At 47.2% G+C, this 17859-nt stretch overlaps 1 protein-coding gene across 5 annotated transcripts in view; it reads right to left on the bottom strand.

The window, feature by feature from the left end:
• The window catches only part of N4BP2 (NEDD4 binding protein 2), a 102002-nt gene extending 88610 nt beyond the window's left edge, over positions 1 to 13392 (bottom strand). For 2 of the 5 annotated variants that reach the window (XM_063664482.1, XM_054485575.2), the window contains exon 1: positions 13202 to 13245. The gene's annotated coding sequence lies outside the window, so the exon portion shown is untranslated. Of the gene's footprint in view, positions 1 to 13201 lie in introns of all 5 variants that reach the window. The other 3 variants (XM_063664483.1, XM_063664481.1, XM_063664484.1) reach the window with 3 other exon arrangements.
• Positions 13393 to 17859: the final 4467 nt, after the last annotated feature.

The following is a 17859-nucleotide window of genomic DNA, read 5'->3' as shown; positions in this document are numbered from 1 at the left end:
TCTGGGAGGTGAGGAGTGCCTCTGCCCGGCCGCCACCCCGTCTGGGAGGAAGTGAGGAGCACCTCTGCCCGGCCGCCCCGTCTGGGAAGTGAGGAGCGCCTCTGCCTGGCCACCACCCCGTCTGGGAGGAAGTGAGGAGCGCCTCTGCCCGGCTGCCCCATCTGGGAAGTGAGGAGCGCCTCTGCCCGGCCGCCACCCCCTATGGGAAGTGAGGAGCGCCTCTGCCTGACCACTCCGTCTGGGAGGTGAGGAGCGCCTCTGCCCGGCCGCCCCGTCTGGGAGGTGAGGAGTGCCTCTGCCCGGCCGTCACCCCGTCTGGGAGGAAGTGTGGAGCACCTCTGCCCGGCTGCCCCGTCTGGGAGATGAGGAGCACCTCTGCCCGGCCGCCCCGTCTGGGAGATGAGGAGCACCTCTGCCCGGCCGCCCCGTCTGGGAGATGAGGAACACCTCTGCCCGGCTGCCCCGTCTGGGAGGTGAGGAGTGCCTCTGCCCGGCTGCCACCCCGTCTGGGAGGAAGTGAGGAGCACCTCTGCCCGGCCGCCCCCTCTGGGAAGTGAGGAGCGCCTCTGCCTGGCCGCCACCCCGTCTGGGAGGAAGTGGGGAGCGCCTCTGCCTGGCTGCCCCATCTGGGAAGGGAGGAGCGCCTCTGCCCAGCCGCCACACCGTCTGGGAAGTGAGGAGCGCCTCTGCCTGGCCGCCCCCTCCGGGAGGTGAGGAGCGCCTCTGCCCGGCCGCCCCGTCTGGGAGGTGAGGAGCACCTCTGCCCGGCTGCCACCCGGTCTGGGAGGAAGTGAGGAGCGCCTCTGCCCGGGCGGCCCCGTCTGGGAAGTGAGGAGCACCTCTGCCCGGGCAGCCCCGTCTGGGAAGCGAGGAGCGCCTCTGCCCGGGCGGCCCCTTCTGGGAAGCGAGGAGCGCCTCTGCCCGGGCGGCCCCGTCGGGGAAGTGAGGAGCGCCTCTGCCCGGCCGCCCCGTCTGGGATGTGAGGAGCGCCTCTACCCGGCTGCCCATCGTCTGGGATGTGAGGAGAGCCTCTGCCCGGCCGCCCCGTCTGGGAGGAGAGGAGCGCCTCTGCCCGGGCGGCCCCGTCTGGGAAGCGAGGAGCGCCTCTGCCCGGCCGCCCTGTCTGGGACGTGAGGAGCGCCTCTGCCTGGCTGCCCTGTCTGGGAGGTGTACCCAACAGCTCCAAAGAGACAGCGACCATCGGGAGCGGGCCATGAGGACGATGGCGGTTTTGTTGAAGAGAAGGGGAGGAAGTGTGGGGAAAGGAAGGAGAGATCAGATTGTTGCTGTGTCTGTGTAGAATGGGGTGGGCATAGGAGACTCCATTTTGTTCTGACTAGGAGAAATTCTTCTGCCTTGGGGTGCTGTTGATCTATGGCCTTTCCCCCAGCCCCATGCTCTCTGAAACATATGCTGTGTCAACTTAGGGTTAAATGGATTAAGGGCGGTGCAAGATGTGCTTTGTTAAACAGATGCTTGAAGGCAGCATGCTCTTTAAGAGTCATCACCACTCCCTAATCTCAAGTACCCAGGGGCACAAACACTGCAGAAGGCCGCAGGGTCCTCTGCCTAGGAAAACCAGAGACCTTTGTTCATGTGTTTATCTCCTGACCTTCTCTCCACTATTATCCTATGACCCTCCCATATCCCCCTCTCCGAGAAACACCCAAGAACGATCAATAAATACTTCATAAATTTAAAAAAAAAAAAAAAAAAAAAGAAAATAAAAAAAAAAAAAAAAAAAAAAAAAACTCGTAGAAGAAAACGGGGAGAAAGCTTCATGACATCGGATTTGGCAATGATTTCTTGAAGATGACACCAAAGGCATAGGCAACAAAAGCAAAAATAGACAAAATGGACATCAAACTTAAAGAATTCTGTGTCACAAAGGAAACAACAGAATAATAAGGCAACCTATGGAATGACAGAAAATATTTACAAACTGTACATCTGATAAGTTGGTAATATCTAGAATACATAAAGAACTCCTACAACTCAACAAACAAAATCCAAATAACCCAACTTAAAAATGGGCAAAGGACTTGCACAGATGTTTCTCCAAAGAAGGTATACACATGGCCAACAAGTATACGAAAAGATACTTATCACTAATCAGAGAAATACAAATTAAAACCACAATGAGATAGATATCACCTTACACCTATTGAGATGGCCACTATCAACAAATAAGTTAAAAAACAGGCCGGGTGCAGTGGTTCATGCCTGTAATCCCAGCACTTTAGGAGGTCAAGGCAGGTGGATCACCTGAGGTCAGGGGTTCAAGACCAACTTGGCCAACATGGTAAAACGCCATCTCTACTAAAACTACAAGAATTAGCCTGTAGTCTCAGCTACTCGGGAGGCTGAGACAGGAGAATCACTTGAACCCGGGATGCAGAGGTTACAGTGAGCCAAGATCATGCCACTGTACTCCACCCTGGGTGACGGAGTGAGAATCTGTCTCAAAAAATAAAAAAATAAAAAATAAAAATGTTGGCAAAGATGTAGAGAAACTGGAACCCTTGTGTACTACTGGTAGGAACATAAAATGGCTCAGCTACTAAGCAAAGGGTATGGCGGTTCCTCAAAAAATTAAAAACAATTATCAGAATTATCATATGATCCAGCAATTCCACTTCAGGGTACATATCCAAAATAATTAATAATAGGATCTCCAAGAGATACTTGCACATGCATGTTTATCACAGCGTTATTCACAATAGTCAAGAGGTGGAAGCAACCTAAATGTCCATCAACAGGTGAATGGATTAAAAAAAAAAAATGTGGTACATACATACAATGGAATCCTATTCAGCCTTAAAAAAAAAAAAAGAGGCCAGGCACAGTGGCTCACGCATGTAATACCAGCATTTTGGAAGGCCAAGGCTAACTGATCACTTGAGCCCAGGAGTTCAAGACCAGTCTGGGCAACATGGCAAAACCTCATGTCTACAAAAATTATCTAGGTGTGGTGGTGCACACCTGTGGTTCCAGCTACTCAGAAGGCTGAGGTGGGAGGATGGCTTGAGTCTGGGGAGGTCAAGGCTGCAGTGAGCCATGATCACACCCCTGCACTCCAGCCTGGGTGACAGAGCAAGACCCTGTCTCAAAAAAAAAAAAAAAAAAAAAAAAGGAAATTAGGTCATATGCTGCAACATGGAAGAATCTTGAGGACATTATGCTAAGTGAAATAAGCCAGTCACCCCAAAAACAGCAATAACAATGACAAAAAGCTGCATGTTTCTACTTATATGGGGTATCTACAAGTAGTCAAACTCTAGACACAGAAAGTAGAATCGAGGTTGCCAAGGGCTAGGAAGGAGAAAACGGGTTCACTGGGTACAGAGTTTCAGTTTGGCAAGATGGAAAAAACTGCACAACAATGTGCATAGTTAACACTACTGTTCTGTTCTCTTAAAAGTGGTTAAGATAATAAATACGTTGTACTTTTTTCCCCAACTAAAAAAACTATGAGTAGCTTAACTACAAAGAAAAAAATTGAGAGAAGGTGATTTAGCAGAGAAAGAGAAAGTTCACTCAAGAGAGACAGACTCAAAAACAGACCAGGGCTAGGCACGGTGGCTCACACCTGTAATCCCAGCACTTTGGGAGGCCAAGGCAGGTGGATCACTTGAGGTCAGGAGTTTGAGACCAGCCTGGCCAACATGGTGTAACCTCATCTCTACTAAAAAAATACAAAAATTAGCTGTGTGTGGTGGCACATGCCTGTAGTCCCAGGTACTTGGGAGACTGAGGCAAGAGAATTGCTTGAACCTGGGAGGTAGAGGCTGCAATGAGCCGAGATCGTGCCACTGCACTTCAGCCTGAGCAACAGAGTGAGACACTGTCTCAAAAAAAAAAAAAAAACAGAAGAGAATATCACAAATAGAAATCCTGAGAAATGAACTAAATTTAATTACAACTACATAATCAATAATTAACTCTGGGTCCCCTGAAAAAAATGGGCCGGACACGGTGGCTCACACCTGTAATCCCTACACACTGGGAGGCCGAGGCGGGCAGATCACAAGGTCAAGGGATTGAGACAATCCTGGCCAACACGGTGAAACCTCATCTCTACTAAAAATACAAAAATTAGCTGGGTGTGGTGGCGTGTGCCTGTAGTCCCAGCTACTCAGGAGACTGAGGCAGGAGAATCGCTTGAACCCAGGAGGCGGAGGTTGCAGTGAGCCGAGATCGCACCACTGCACTCCAGCCTGGCAACAGATCTAGACTCCACCTCAAAGAAAAAAAAATGCTTTACTGGATCTTTATAGGTCCAGAAACTATGTGCAAAATACTCTACTAGGTACTTGTACTCCCCAGTGACTGTGCATGTATCATATCTATGCCCCCGGTCAACCACTTCTTACCTCCCAAACACAGCCAAAAAAGCCTCTATCCGCTCCTACCTGACCTTAAAAATGCTAAAAAATTCAAATCCCTGCATTGGAAGAACTGTCTAGAAATTTTATTTTCTCTGTGCACACAGAATTGATAATCATCAGACTAACCAAACTCCTATTATTTCCTATACGGTTTCAGTTTCTTAAATGAAAGTAGTTTATATTTGTTGTTTCAACTTTTTTCTGTTGACTCCTTGACCCAATACAATCCACCCTCCCATCCCAAGCAGCATTTACTGGTTTTTTTCTGTCTGCCCCTTCTTGGTCTCTGTCACGGATTTCCTTCCTGCCTTCTGCTCACTTTTTTCAGTGTCATTGCTCGCTAAGGTTCTGTTCCTAATCTTTTGTTCAATTTACCTCTTCTAGGTCCATTCAAACCCACGGTTTCAATGCCTATAAGTGTGACTCCAGTCAATAATTTTCTCCCAAACCCCAATATAGTTAACTGCTTGACAGACATATCCACTTGAATATTCCATGGGTACTTCAAACCTGAGAGTTCCAGCTTAAATTTCCTTCAGTGACTCTCTATGGCTTTCAAGATCAAGTTCCAACTCTGTGATAAAGCACTCAAGGACTTCTATGACATGATCCCTTATCTACCTTTGGCCTCCTCTTCTTCTATGTCTCGTCAGGTACTCTCTAATCCACCTGTATCTAGTTATTTGTTTCCCACACAAAGTAGCCCATTTCACAGCTCTGTGCCTTATACATTCTCTGCCTGAAAGCCCCTCTAACCCCAGCCAGGCACAGTGGCTCACGCTTGTAATCCCAACACTTTGGGAGGCTGAGGTGGGCAGATCAGGAGGTCAGGAGTTCGAGACCAGTCTGGGCAACATGGTAAAACCCCATCTCTACTAAAAATACAAAAATTAGCGAGTGTGGTAGTGCGTACCTGTAAACCCAGCTACTCAGGAGGCTGAGACAGGAGAATCGCTTGAACCCGGGAGGCGGAGGTTGCAGTGAGCCGAGATCACGCCATTGCACTCCAGCCTGGGCAACAGAGCAAGACTCCGTCTCTACCCCACCACACCCAACCCATATTTCTTGGTTCAATTTACTTTCCTTTGGAAAGTTTCCCACTATCTCAAAGCATGATTTAGCCACAGCTCCCAATGCACCCTAGACATCTCTCTATCTTAGCACCTTTGTATTTACTTGTTGAGACTACTAGCCTGTAAGCATCTTGCAGATAAGTGTTTTATTTAGCAAACAAGAGCTCAATAAATACTTGTTATTGCCAGGCGCGGTGGCTCACGCCTGTAACCCCAGCACTTTGGGAGGCCGAGGCAGGCGGATCACGAGGTCAGGAGTTTGAGACCAGCCTGACCAACACGGCAAAACCCCGTCTCTACTAAAAATACGAAAATTAGCCAGGCGTGGTGGTGCACGCTTGTAGTCCCAGCTACTTAGGAGGCTGAGACAGGAGAATCGCTTGAACCCATGAGGCAGAGGTTGCAGTGAGTCAAGATCACGCCACTGCACTCCAGCCTGGGCAACAGAGCGAGACTCTGTCTCAAAAAAATAAATAAATAAATAAATACTTGTTATAAGCTAGCATAAGCCAAAAGGCCAACTTCTTTAACATGTTGGACTTACCATTTTAGTACCTGGAATACACAGGTCCATATTACAGGGCATCTCTTTACCACAAATAAAGTACCAATGAAAATAAATTCATAATCAGAAAGGTGGTTAAGAATTACAGTGAATAAGGCCAGGTACAGTGGTTCATAGGTGGTCCCGGCACCTTGGGAGGCTGAGGCAGGAGGATCACTTGAGTTCAGGAGTTCGAGACCAGCCTAGGCAACATAGTGAGACCCCCCCATCTCTCTAAATAAATAAATAAAATTGGCCAGCACGGTGGCTCACAACTGTAGTCCCAGCACTTTGGGAGGCCGACGCAGGAGGATCATCTAGGTCAGGAGTTCAAGACCAACCTGGCCAACATGGTGAAACGCTGTCTCTACTAAAAAGAAAAAAAATTAGCTGGGTGTGGTGTTGCACACCTGTAATCCCAGCTACTCGGGAGGCTGAGACAGGAGAATCGCTTGAACAGGGGAGGTAGAGGTTGTAGTAAGCCGAGATCACGCCACTGCACTCCAGCCCGGGCAACAAGAGCAAAACTCCGTCTCAAAAAAATTAATTAATTAATTAATTAAATTAAAAATAAATCAATCAATAAAACTATAAAGAATTAAGGTAGATATTCTTTATGTCTGCCCAGAACTCCATCCCCTCCCCTACTCAAGGTCTGCTCTGCTTTTTGCTAACAGATCCCTGGCCATGTAAGTGAGCATATCACACAACCTAGAATGAACTAAGCATAGTACTTCATCCCCTCAAATGCTAGATTTGGTCAAGGTTCTAGTTGATACCCCTGTGCTGCCAGGAACCAGGTTTACCATGTGAAGAAACATATTTGCAGTAAAAGGAATGAAGCCAGTATGCACAGAGTATTATTATGGAAAGGTCCCAACTATGGGAAAGTTCCCACCCTAGCTCTTCATGACCATCCTTATTCACACAATGTCTATTATATGGTCATATGAACCAATAACTTTTTCCCCTACAGGCTACTTCAAGCTGTATTTCTGTTACTTGAACTCCAAAAAGTCCTAACTAATAAAATAGAGAAACTAAATTGATAAAAATTAGATATCAAAGGATATTTTTCATTCAGGCTATAAAAGGGCCTGGTATGCCTTCTTTGGCTTAGAAAACTTTCATCTATCAAATATAATGTCCCTTTCCTCTCCCTATTAGATAAACCCCAAAATTACTATTTCATTCTCTTTCAATACACTCTATGCAAATCACATCATTTTTTAAGACAGTCCATTTACCGCTATGTGGTGAGATGACAAATAAGCAAGCAATCACAATGTAATAAAAGAACACGGAGTGCTAAGGACACAAAGAAGAGGCCCATGTAACTCAGACTTGAAGTATCCGAGGGCTTTCTCCTAGAGCTACCACCTAGGCTGAGACCTGAAAGACAAGCCTGAGTTAACAAAACAAAAGTGAGGGTAAGGAGCAAACTAGGAAAGGTATTCCAGACAGATAGAGGCTTCTGAACTCAAGCGCAGATTTAAGAACTCTGATCCCTTCAGGGAGAAATACAAGGAACTTAATAGGGCCAGCACACTGACAGCCAAGTGTCAATAAGGATCCAAACAATGAGGATCCTGAAAGCCAAGTGAAGTTCAGAAGTCTCAAAAAAAAAAAAAAAAGAAGTTCAAAAGTTATCCTAAAGGCCATGAAAAGTCACAAAGAAGTTTTAAGCAGAGGAGTTACATGCTTAAATGTGTTAGACAGATTACTCTAGCTACAGTGGGAAAAACGCATTGGAAGACTGAAAGCAGGGATGAGCTGTTAGGAGGCTCGTGCAACAACCCAGGTGAGAGATAATACTAACCATGGAGTAGGAGGGCAGCAGTGAGGATAGGGAAAAGGAACAGATTCAAGAGATATTAAAGAGAGGAGGATCACGAGGTCAGGAGATCAAGACTATCCTGGCTAACACGGTGAAACCCCATCTCTACTAAAAATACAAAAAATTAGCCAGGCGTGGTGGCGGGCACCTGTAGTCCCGGCTACTCAGGAGACTGAGGCAGGAGAATCGCTTGAACCCGGGAGGCGGAGATTGCAGCAAGCCAAGATTGCACCACTGCACTCCAGCCTCGGTGACAGAGCGAGACTCCGTCTCAAAAAAAAAAAAAAAAAAAAAAAAAGTAACCAAAAAATGAAGCAGTAAAAACAAAACAAAAATAAATAAATAAAACCAAAAAATAAATAAATAAAGCAGCAAATTAATGAAAATATTTTCAAGAAAAAAAGACACTAATGGCCAGGCATGGTGGTTCACACCTGTAATCCCAGCACTTTGGGAGGCCGAGGCAGGCAGATCACCGAGGTCAGGAGTTCCAGACTACCCTGGCCAACATGGCGAAAACCCATCTCTACTAAACATACAAAAATTAGCCAAGCGTGGTGGCAGGTGCCTGTAATCTCAGCTACTCAGGAGGCTGAGGCAGGAGAATCACTTGAACGTGGTAGGCGGAAGTTGCAGTGTGCCGAGATCACGCCACTGCACTCCAACCTGGGCAACAAGAGCGAAACTCCACCCAAAAAAAAAAAAAAAAATACGCCAGGCGCAGTGGCTCAAGCCTGTAATCCCAGCACTTTGGGAGGCTGAGGCGGGCGGATCACCTGAAGTTAGGAGTTCGAGACCAGCCTGGCCAACATGGTGAAACCCCATCTCTACTAAAAATACAAAAATTAGCTGGGCGTGGTGGTGCGTGTCTGTAATCCCAGCTACCTGGGAGGCTGAGGCAGAAGAATCACTTGAACCCAGGAGGCGGAGGTTGCAGTGAGCTGGGATCATGCCATGACACTCCAGACTGGGCAACAAGAGCGAGACTCCATCTCAAAAATAAATAAATAAATAAATAAAATGAAATAAAAATATGAAAATTAGCCGAACATGGCAGTGGGCACCTGTAATCCCAGCTACTCAGGAGGCTGAGGCAGGAGAATCGCTTGAACCTGGGAGGCAGAGGTTGCAGTGAGCCAAGATTATGCCACTGCACTCCAGCCTGGGCAACATAGTGAGACTCCACCTCAAAAAAATAATAATAATAAAGACACTAATAACCTTAAATCTGGTGCTTGCATAAAGTTTTAAGAAAAACAGCCAGCTGAGATGGTGGCTCACACCTGTAATTCTAGGGCTTTAGGAGGCCAAGGTGGAAGGATCGCTTGAGCCCAGAAGTTTGAGGCCAGCCTGGGCAATATGGCAACACCCCGTCTCAATTTGAATTTTAAAAAAAGAAGAAGAAAAGAAAAGAAAAGCAGCTAATACATGATCAAAGGATATGGTCACACAATCCACATTTAGAAAAACAGGCCAAGCATGATGGCTCGGGCCCATATTCCCAGCAACTTGGGAAGTTGAAGTGAGAAGACTGCTTGAGCCCACAAATTTGTGACCAGCCTAGGCAACACAGCGAGACCCTGTCTCTACAAAAAAATTTTAAAAATGAGCCAGGCATGGTGGTATGTGCCTATACTCCCAGCTACTCGGGAGGCTGTTGCAAGAGGATCCCTTGAGCCCAGGAATTCAAGGCTACAGTGAGCTATAATCGTGCCACTGCACTCCAACCTGGGCAACAGAGGGAGACCCTGTCTTAAAAAAAAAAAAAAAAAAATCTAGCTACTTAGCCACATAAATTTATTAAAGCCTCTTTTAACTTTTAAAGTATGTGCGGCCGGGCACAGTGGCTCATGCCTGTAATCCCAGCACTTTGGGATGGGAAGGTGGGTGGATCACCTGAGGTCAGGAGTTCGAGACCAGCCTGACCAACAAGGTGTAACCCCGTCACTACTCAAAATAAAAATATTAGCCAGGCGTGGTCGTGTGCGCCTGTAATCCTAGCTACTTGGGAGGCTGAGGCAGGAGAATTGCTTGAACCTGGGAGGCAGAGGTTGCAGTGAGCCAAGATGGCACCATCGCACTCCAGCCTGGGCAACAGAGCGAGACTCCATCTCAAAAAAAATAAATAACGTATGAGAGCTCAGATAGAATTGATTAACCACAATCTAGATGTACAGTTCTAATAAAATAATTTCTGGAGGGCAATGCTGAGATTCAAGCTCTTAGGTAAGAAAGTAAAATACTCTTCCCAAGGCGCAGGCACAGTGGCTCACGCCTGTAATCTCAGCGCCTTGAGAGGCTGAGGCAGAAGGATTGCTTGAGCCCAGGAGTTCGAGAGCAGCCTGAGCAACCTAGTGATACCGTCTCTTTAAAAAAAGAAAAAAAAAAAAAAAAGAATAAGGTTTTGGGTCACAAAGATCTAAGTTTGACTGAAACCTACCTGATACATATATAACACTCCTACACACTAGTCGGGTAACTTTCAGCAACTTTCTTAATATTTCTCAGTCTCTGTCTCCTCCTCTGTAAGAACAGTGCAAATCTCAGAGTTGTAAGAATTAAATACAATCACATATGCAAAGTGCTTAAAACAGCACCTGGTGTGCATGTGTGTATATATACATGTACGCCACTTCATTACTATGAGGACGAGGGCAATGAGGTTGATAATGATACATGGCTTGATGTATGCTTACCCATTATCAGGCAAGGTAGGTATCAAAAAAGTGTTCAATCTAAGGCCAGGCGGGGTGGCTCATGTCTGTAATCCTAGCACTTTGGGAGGCCAAGTCAGGCGGATCACTTGAGGCCAGGAGTTACAGACCAGCCTCACCAACATGGCAAAAACCCATCCCTACTAAAAATACAGAAGTTAGCCAGCTGTGGTGTTGAGCACCTGTAATCCCAGCTACTCCAGAGGCTGAGACAAGATAGCGCCACTGCACTCCAGCCTGGGCGACAGAGTGAGACTCTGTCTCAAAATACATACATACATACATACATAAAAAATGCTCAATCTCTTCTTAAATTCCTAACATAAACTACTTCTAAAGGCATTTAATAGACAACTGATTCTTCCCAAGACTTACAATATGATTTTGCATATAAAAAGCTGAAAGGAAAGCGAAGAAGGTAGGTAGCTAGCTATTTTTCTGAAATTCATTGACTAATAAATGGTTGCTGCTTTGCATATCAAAAAACATGCATAATCATGATGAAAAGAGAGATTTTAAAAGGAAAATAATCAGCATTTTAAAACGGCCGGGCAGGCGTGGTGGTCACTCCTGTAATCCCAGCACTTTGGGAGGCTGAGGCAGGTGGATCGCTTGAGTTCAGGGGTTTGAGACCAGCCTAGGCAACATGGTGAAACCTCCTCTCTACAAAAAATACAAAAATTAGCCAGGCGTAGTGGCTTTCGCCTCTAGTCCCAGCTACTCTAGGAGACGAGGTGGGAGGATGGCTTGAGCCCAGGAGGCAGACGTTGCAGTGAGCTGAGATACTGCCACTGCACTCCAGCCTTGGCGATATGGCCAGACCTTGTCTCAAAAAATAAATAAATAAAATAAGATGCAACTATGTAACAGTATTTAGATTTAAAATAAATATTAAAAAAAAAAATGCAACTACAGTGATAATATTTAGCTTCTACTGTGTACATACAAGATACTATGCCTACTTTAATATGATTTAATGAAGGAAAAAACATGCCTCTACCATAACTTAAGCCCACTTTTTCTATGAAATACAGTACTTCTATCTCCCCTTCAAATCAACTAAAGTCAACAAGTACACAAACTGGCATTCGTACGTACTGCGTGCTGATTTCTACTGCTTTATTCTTTATTGTTTTACAGGTTAGTCTTTTTTCATTAACTAAATTGTAGCCTCCTTGCAAAAGAGCAGCCATTTATTTCCTATTCTTCCCACCATGTCCACCACTACAGCCCCTTGCTCCAACCCCCCATCCTAGCACGGCACTTAAATACTAAAGGTCCTGGCAGCGAAACTCAAAACTGTTTATTTCTGACGTTTAGCAATAAACAATGTTAGAAAGGCAGATGGAACCACGTTTATCAAAACACAGAACGCACGATGTTTACATTTCCTAAAGCGCGTAAGTCTTTTAGTTAAAATTGAAGGATGAGAGTTAAAACGAGTTACAAAAGACAGCTGGTGTTTGAAAGAAAAACACTGGAAGTAATAAAAACGGAGTGAAAAGGCTGCTGTTGGGATTAAAAGAAAACATGTTTTTAATACAGCTGCAAATCAGTCATTGTTTTCTGAGAGGCTAGGTTCATCTCCAGGATTTTCTTCTAGGAGCTCAACCAATCGCCACCGTTACTGAGTTAACCAGTCTCCAGGCAAGCAGCCCTTGCTGATTGGCTCAAAGATGTCGAGTAGAAAAAGCAGCCAATCCTGCCTTCAAGCCAGAACTGTGCCATGGAGACATTACAACCACGCATGGCGAGAATGTGTACAAACCTGTCCGTGCCACAAATATCAGATTCTAGTTACAAAGACTGCCGCCGAAAGAAGAGCCTTTGAAGCCAACACTGACACTGACCTGTTATCTGCATTCTATTACTCTAGCTCTCTTTCGGAGGGGAAAAAAAAAAAACTATTTAAACCAAAAGCGCATGAGGGATAAACCGTGCCCCCGCTAAGATGACTCACTCTATTGAGAATGAATTTCCAAACGGACGGCTTAGAGAGGGTCCCGATGAGAAAGGGGCTCTAGAAGGGTCCCAGTGAGGGTCAAAGTTGCAGATGGGGGCAGGGGAGGCGGGACGAGAGCCAAAGACACACAAATGCCGGGGAGGGGAAAGTCTCCCCGCAGTCTCCAAAATCCGAACGTGTGAGTGGCTGTGTCTGGACTTGAAGTGAGTAAATAAACGGCTCTGCTAGGACTATGTGCTCGGGAAGGTGGCCTGAAGTTCCCAGAAGGCTCCGCCTGGCAAACACTTAAGGCGCCTGGAGGGGCGCAAGGTCAGGTCCTGGCGGGAACAGATCTGGGAGGAAACCTCGGGGGGTCGAGAGGGGTGTGTCTGGGGCCTGGAGGCCCGCCAGGCACTCTGAGGCCAAGGAAGTGGCCGCGGCCCCCGCCTTCGCCCGGCCTCGGGCTGAGCGCCAGGGCCCGCCTCTCGCCGACGCCTCACTTCCCTTCCGTCCGGGCAGTCGGGCCCGCGGGTCGGATCGGAGGCGGCCCGCGCCGGGCCCCATATTCAGGGCTTGGGGGTTCACTCGCCGCGCCGCCCGCCGCTGCTTCAGGCCCTCCGCTTCGGCTCGGCGCCCCGGGACCCCTAACCTCCAGTGCCCTCACCTCGGACCCGCCTCCCTGCCTCCCACCCGCCGCCTTTACCTGCTTCTGGAGCGGGCAGAGGGCGTCGAAGCCGGGGCCGCGTCGTCGAACGCACAACGCGGCGCCGCAGGTCCGCAACCCTTTCCCGCCGGCGCCACTGCGCTCTCCCGCGCCGCGCAGGGCTAGCAAGCAGCTGCGGCCGCGGGGAAGACGCGGCGAGCGCGCCCGGCGGGGAGACACTGCCGCTCTCCGTCCGGCCGAGGAAGAGCAGCCGCGCAGAAGCCCGCCGCGAGAGGGCGGGTGGGCGGCCGGGTGGGGAGGGGTCTCGAGGCGTCGGCAATGGCTGCCACGTCGCCCAGGTGGATCGCCGCCCACCGCCCCCCCCAAGCCCTCCGGCTGTCCGCCACGACCTCTGCTTCGTCCCCGAGCTCCGCCTCGGCGCGGCGGCCCGGGGGACTTGAGCCCGCGGGCGCTCCCACCTCTCCCGCTCCCGTTGGAGAGCAAGCCCTGCCCGGCCGGTTCGGCGGCTTCCGGTCGCCCACCCCCCAAGACTCTCCCGAGAGCCAGCCGTGGTCCCCACTTTTATTATCAGGGGGTCCCTGGAGGAGCAAGCCCCACTTCGAGTGTCGGGTTCTGCTGGGGGGGAAGGCGGGAGCTGTTTGGCGCTGGGGAACATTGCAACAGGCCCGGAATTTTTGCCAAAATAAGCGGCACAGTAAACCACAGCTGTTTCTGGCCCTCGGTAGTCTCCCGAGCCCCAAAAAATAAAACAAACAAGGTCGGCCTCGCGGGGTGAGGGGAGAGAGGAAAGCAGAGCTGGGGCGAGCCCTGACGCGCGCGGGGTCCGGGCTGCAAGTTGGGAGAGACGGCGAGGCGAGCGACCGGCCTCGGCATTGCCTGACTGGGGCTGTGGCCGCTGCGGCGAGCACGGGAACCCGCCTTCTCTCGCGCGGCCCTCCCGCGGGGGGCTTCCGGGCGCGCGGCCTCGGAGCCCCACGGGGAGACAAAGGGGTCGGCGACTGCCACGGGGTGGAGGGAGGCCGCCCAGCCCCATCGGCCTTGCCAGCGTGCGGTCTGAGCTCGAGGAATGTGTGCTTCTTAGCCGGTGGAACCGCAGCCGCTGGCCTTTGCCCCCAGTTCGAGCTTCAGTTTTCGGGTGCCAAGAAAAAGCAAAGACTCTTCCCTCTTGCGACCGCTGTAGTATGAGTCCGTCCTCAAGCATGCACCATTTTTTTTTTCTCTCAACTCTGCTTTCCCTGGTTTATTTGTTCTGGGTTCTGATGTGAAATGTTTAGTGTTTTCAGGGTGCGCAAATTTTTCACCTTTGCTTTCTGGTTGGTGGTGGTGGTGATGGTAGTGGTTGTGGGTTTGCCTGTTTTTTACTTCCTCCGTCCCCTCCCTTTGCAATTACTTTTCATTCCACGTGCAGTGGTTTTTTCCAGAATAGAGAAACGAAATAACCTCATGACAAAGTGTCCCTTTGCATCGAAGAGACATTGTTGGTTGTTATGGCAGTTGCTTTAAACAGAGTGTAAATTTGGGGCAAGTGCAAGTGGTTTTTGTCGTTTAGGTCTAACTGGAACACTTATTCACAATGAGAACTTTCTAGTGCTTTTTCAAGAAACCAGTAATATATAAGGAGAGAACTCAAGATGGTAAATTTTCTGATGGAACCATCCACATAGAAAAATAGGGGAATTTTTCCTTTTGTATGAATTTTGTATTTATAAGAGGTCTCGAGTCCCAGTGTTAAATCACAGACTTCATGTTGATCCTTAAAAAAAAATCTCTATACAAAAACCCCTTAATGCTTTTATTAAATTTCAAAAACAAAAAATTGTAGTAACCCAGAATCTCAAGAGATAAATAGCTGTTGCTGAGAACCTAACATTAACTCTGCCTCTAAACAGCCATTATAAGAGACTAAAAATTGTAATATATGCCACTTTAGAAATGAAAGAACCGTAGTAATTATAAACTTGAAAGATGTCGAGGAAATTAATATTTTGTTTTTGAAATATGTTCACCATGATAATAAAAACTAGCATTTAAATTATTTTCCTTTGAACATCTGTTAAGGATTCATCAAATCTTAAGTCAGAACAATAAGAAATAAACTCTTCTCAACATTGGAAAATATATTTCAAGCCACAAAGACAACACCCAAGCTGAATGTTTTTAAAGTTTGTTTACTGTGGCAATAAGAAGAACATCAATACCATAAAGTTCTGAAAGTGAGACCGGAATGAAGAACAAAGCAATCTTCACTCAACATTCGCAGTATCAGCCTTCGGTTGTGAATATTTATAAAGATTTCCTCCTTTCTTATTGGTTCAAATTCTAAGCCAATGGGAAAAGTACAACACGTCTTTTAAAGGGTGAAGCATCAATCAGCATTAGATTAGTATCTGGGATAAAGGTTTTGTTTATCATGCTCGTTCTCATTGAAGTTCATGTCCCTTTAAATTTCTTTGTTTTTTTTGGGGGGGGGGGCGGGGGGGGTGACTAGAGTTGCTCTGTTGCCCAGGCTGGAGTGCAGTGGCACAATCTCAGCTCACTTCGACTTAACGCCTCCCGGGTTCAAGCGATTCTCGTACCTCAGCCCCCCGAATAGCTGGAATTGCAGGCGTCCGCCACCAAACCCAGCAAATTTTTGTATTTTTAGTAGAGGAAGGGTTTCTCTATGTTGTCCAGGCTGGCCTCTAACTCCTGACCTCAGGTGATCCTCCCACCTCGGCCTCGCAAAGTGCTGGAATTACAGGCGTGAGCCACCGCGCCGGGCCGTGTCTCTTTAAATTTCAAAGACATGTAAGAATTAGGGCCTGGCACAATGGCTCACGCCTATAATCCCAGCACTTTGGGAGGCCGAGGCAGGCAGATGGGATCACGAGGTCAGGAAATTGAGACCATCCTGGCCAACATAGTGAAACCCCGTCTCTACTAAAAATACAAAAAGTAGCTGGACGTGGTGGCATACACCTATGGTCCCAGCTACTCGGGAGGCTGAGGCAAGAGAATCGCTTGAACCGGGGAGGCTGAGGTTGCAGTGAGCCGAGATTGCACTCCAGCCTGGGCAACAGAGCAAGACTCCATCTCAAAAAAAGAATTATTGACTATCTTGTGCGTGCCACTCCTGCTCACACTCTCTTCAGTCTTCCAGTTGGTTTTATTACAATTGGCCTTGTTAGAATTATGTGACAATATATCTAAAATGCCAAATAAATCTGAGGAATGGTAAAATGTCTACTACTTAATACGTTAAAGTGAATCCTGGCATTTTAGATTAAAAACTTACCTTTAAGGAAAGACTAAAGTTCATATTTTGGGCCGGGCGCGGTGGCTCACGCCTGTAATCCCAGCACTTTGGGAGGCCGAGGCAGGCGGATCACGAAGTCAGGAGATCGAGACCATCCTGGCTAACACGGTGAAACCCCGTCTCTACTAAAAATACAAAAACTTAACTGGGTGTGGTGGCGGGTGCCTGTAGTCCCAGCTACTCGGGAGGCTGAGGCAGGAGAATGGCGTGAACCCGGGAGGCGGAGCTTGCAGTGAGCTGAGATTGTGTCACTGCACTCCAGCCTGGGCTACAAAGCCGGACTCCGTCTCAAAAAAAAAAAAAAAGTTTATATTTTGGGAAATGTCTTGGATTTTTGTTTAAAAAAAAAAAAAAAAAAACTGCCAAGTCGTCAAAAGTAAACCTTTTATATTTACCTAAGTCCAACTTTGGTCTATGTAACAGCTAAATTCTAAACATGATTGTCTGTGTTTATGTTTAGAACATAGGTATGATTTCCTTCCAACCAAAAGTATTAACAATCTGTGCCACCTTTGTATTCCTATACTTGGATTATGACTTGAAGCATTCCGCTTAATTATTCATGTGTTTATAATCTCCCTTACTAGGTCATCAATGCCTTGAAGTTTCCCATTCAGCCTTGTATTCCTCATTGTCAAACTCCCAGCCTTGTACAATATAAACACTCCATGAATGTTTACTGAGTGAAAGAATAAGTGAGCATCACTCTGACAAGACATATGGCAAATCAAGAAAATCTGTGTCAGGATTTTTTCCTCTTCTACATAATGGCTAATACACTGTTTTCATTCCCAACTAAGAATAATATTGTTGACCAGGCGCAGTGGCTCACACCTGTAATCCCAGCACTTTGGGAGGCCAAGGCGGGCAGATCACGAAGTCAGGAGATTGAGACCAGCCTGGCTAACATGCTGAAACCCTGTTTCTACCAAAAATACAAAAATTAGCTGAGTGTGGTGGCTCTTGCCTGTAGTCCCAGCTACTCAGGAGCCTGAGGCAGGAGAATGGCTTGAACCCGGGTGGTGGAGGTTGCAGTGAGCCAAGATCGTGCCATTGCACTCCAGCCTGGGTGACAGAGTGAGACTCCGTCTCAAAAAGAAGAGAATAGTGTTGTTGCAAGAACTTTACTAAAAGAAAGTAGAACCAATATATGCTGGAATTATTGTGTTTTTCCATTTTAAATTTAGTGAAAACCGAATAGTAGATAATATTGCCATTATCTAAAGTAAATAAATATCAGTGGGTTTTATCTTTATGTAAGATTGCTTTACCACACTCAACCCAGGGTGTGTCAAGCTCTGACCTTGGGAAAATTACTTAAACTCTCAAATACTCAGTTTTCTCATCTCTCAAATGGCACTCATAAAAGCTACATTCTGATTAATTAAAATAATAAATGTAC

Source organism: Pongo pygmaeus, chromosome 3 (assembly GCF_028885625.2).
Source record: "Pongo pygmaeus isolate AG05252 chromosome 3, NHGRI_mPonPyg2-v2.0_pri, whole genome shotgun sequence".
NCBI classification, from domain to species: domain Eukaryota; kingdom Metazoa; phylum Chordata; class Mammalia; order Primates; family Hominidae; genus Pongo; species Pongo pygmaeus.
Note: the sequence above shows the minus strand (reverse complement) of the source record. Positions and strands in the feature narration are given on the sequence as shown.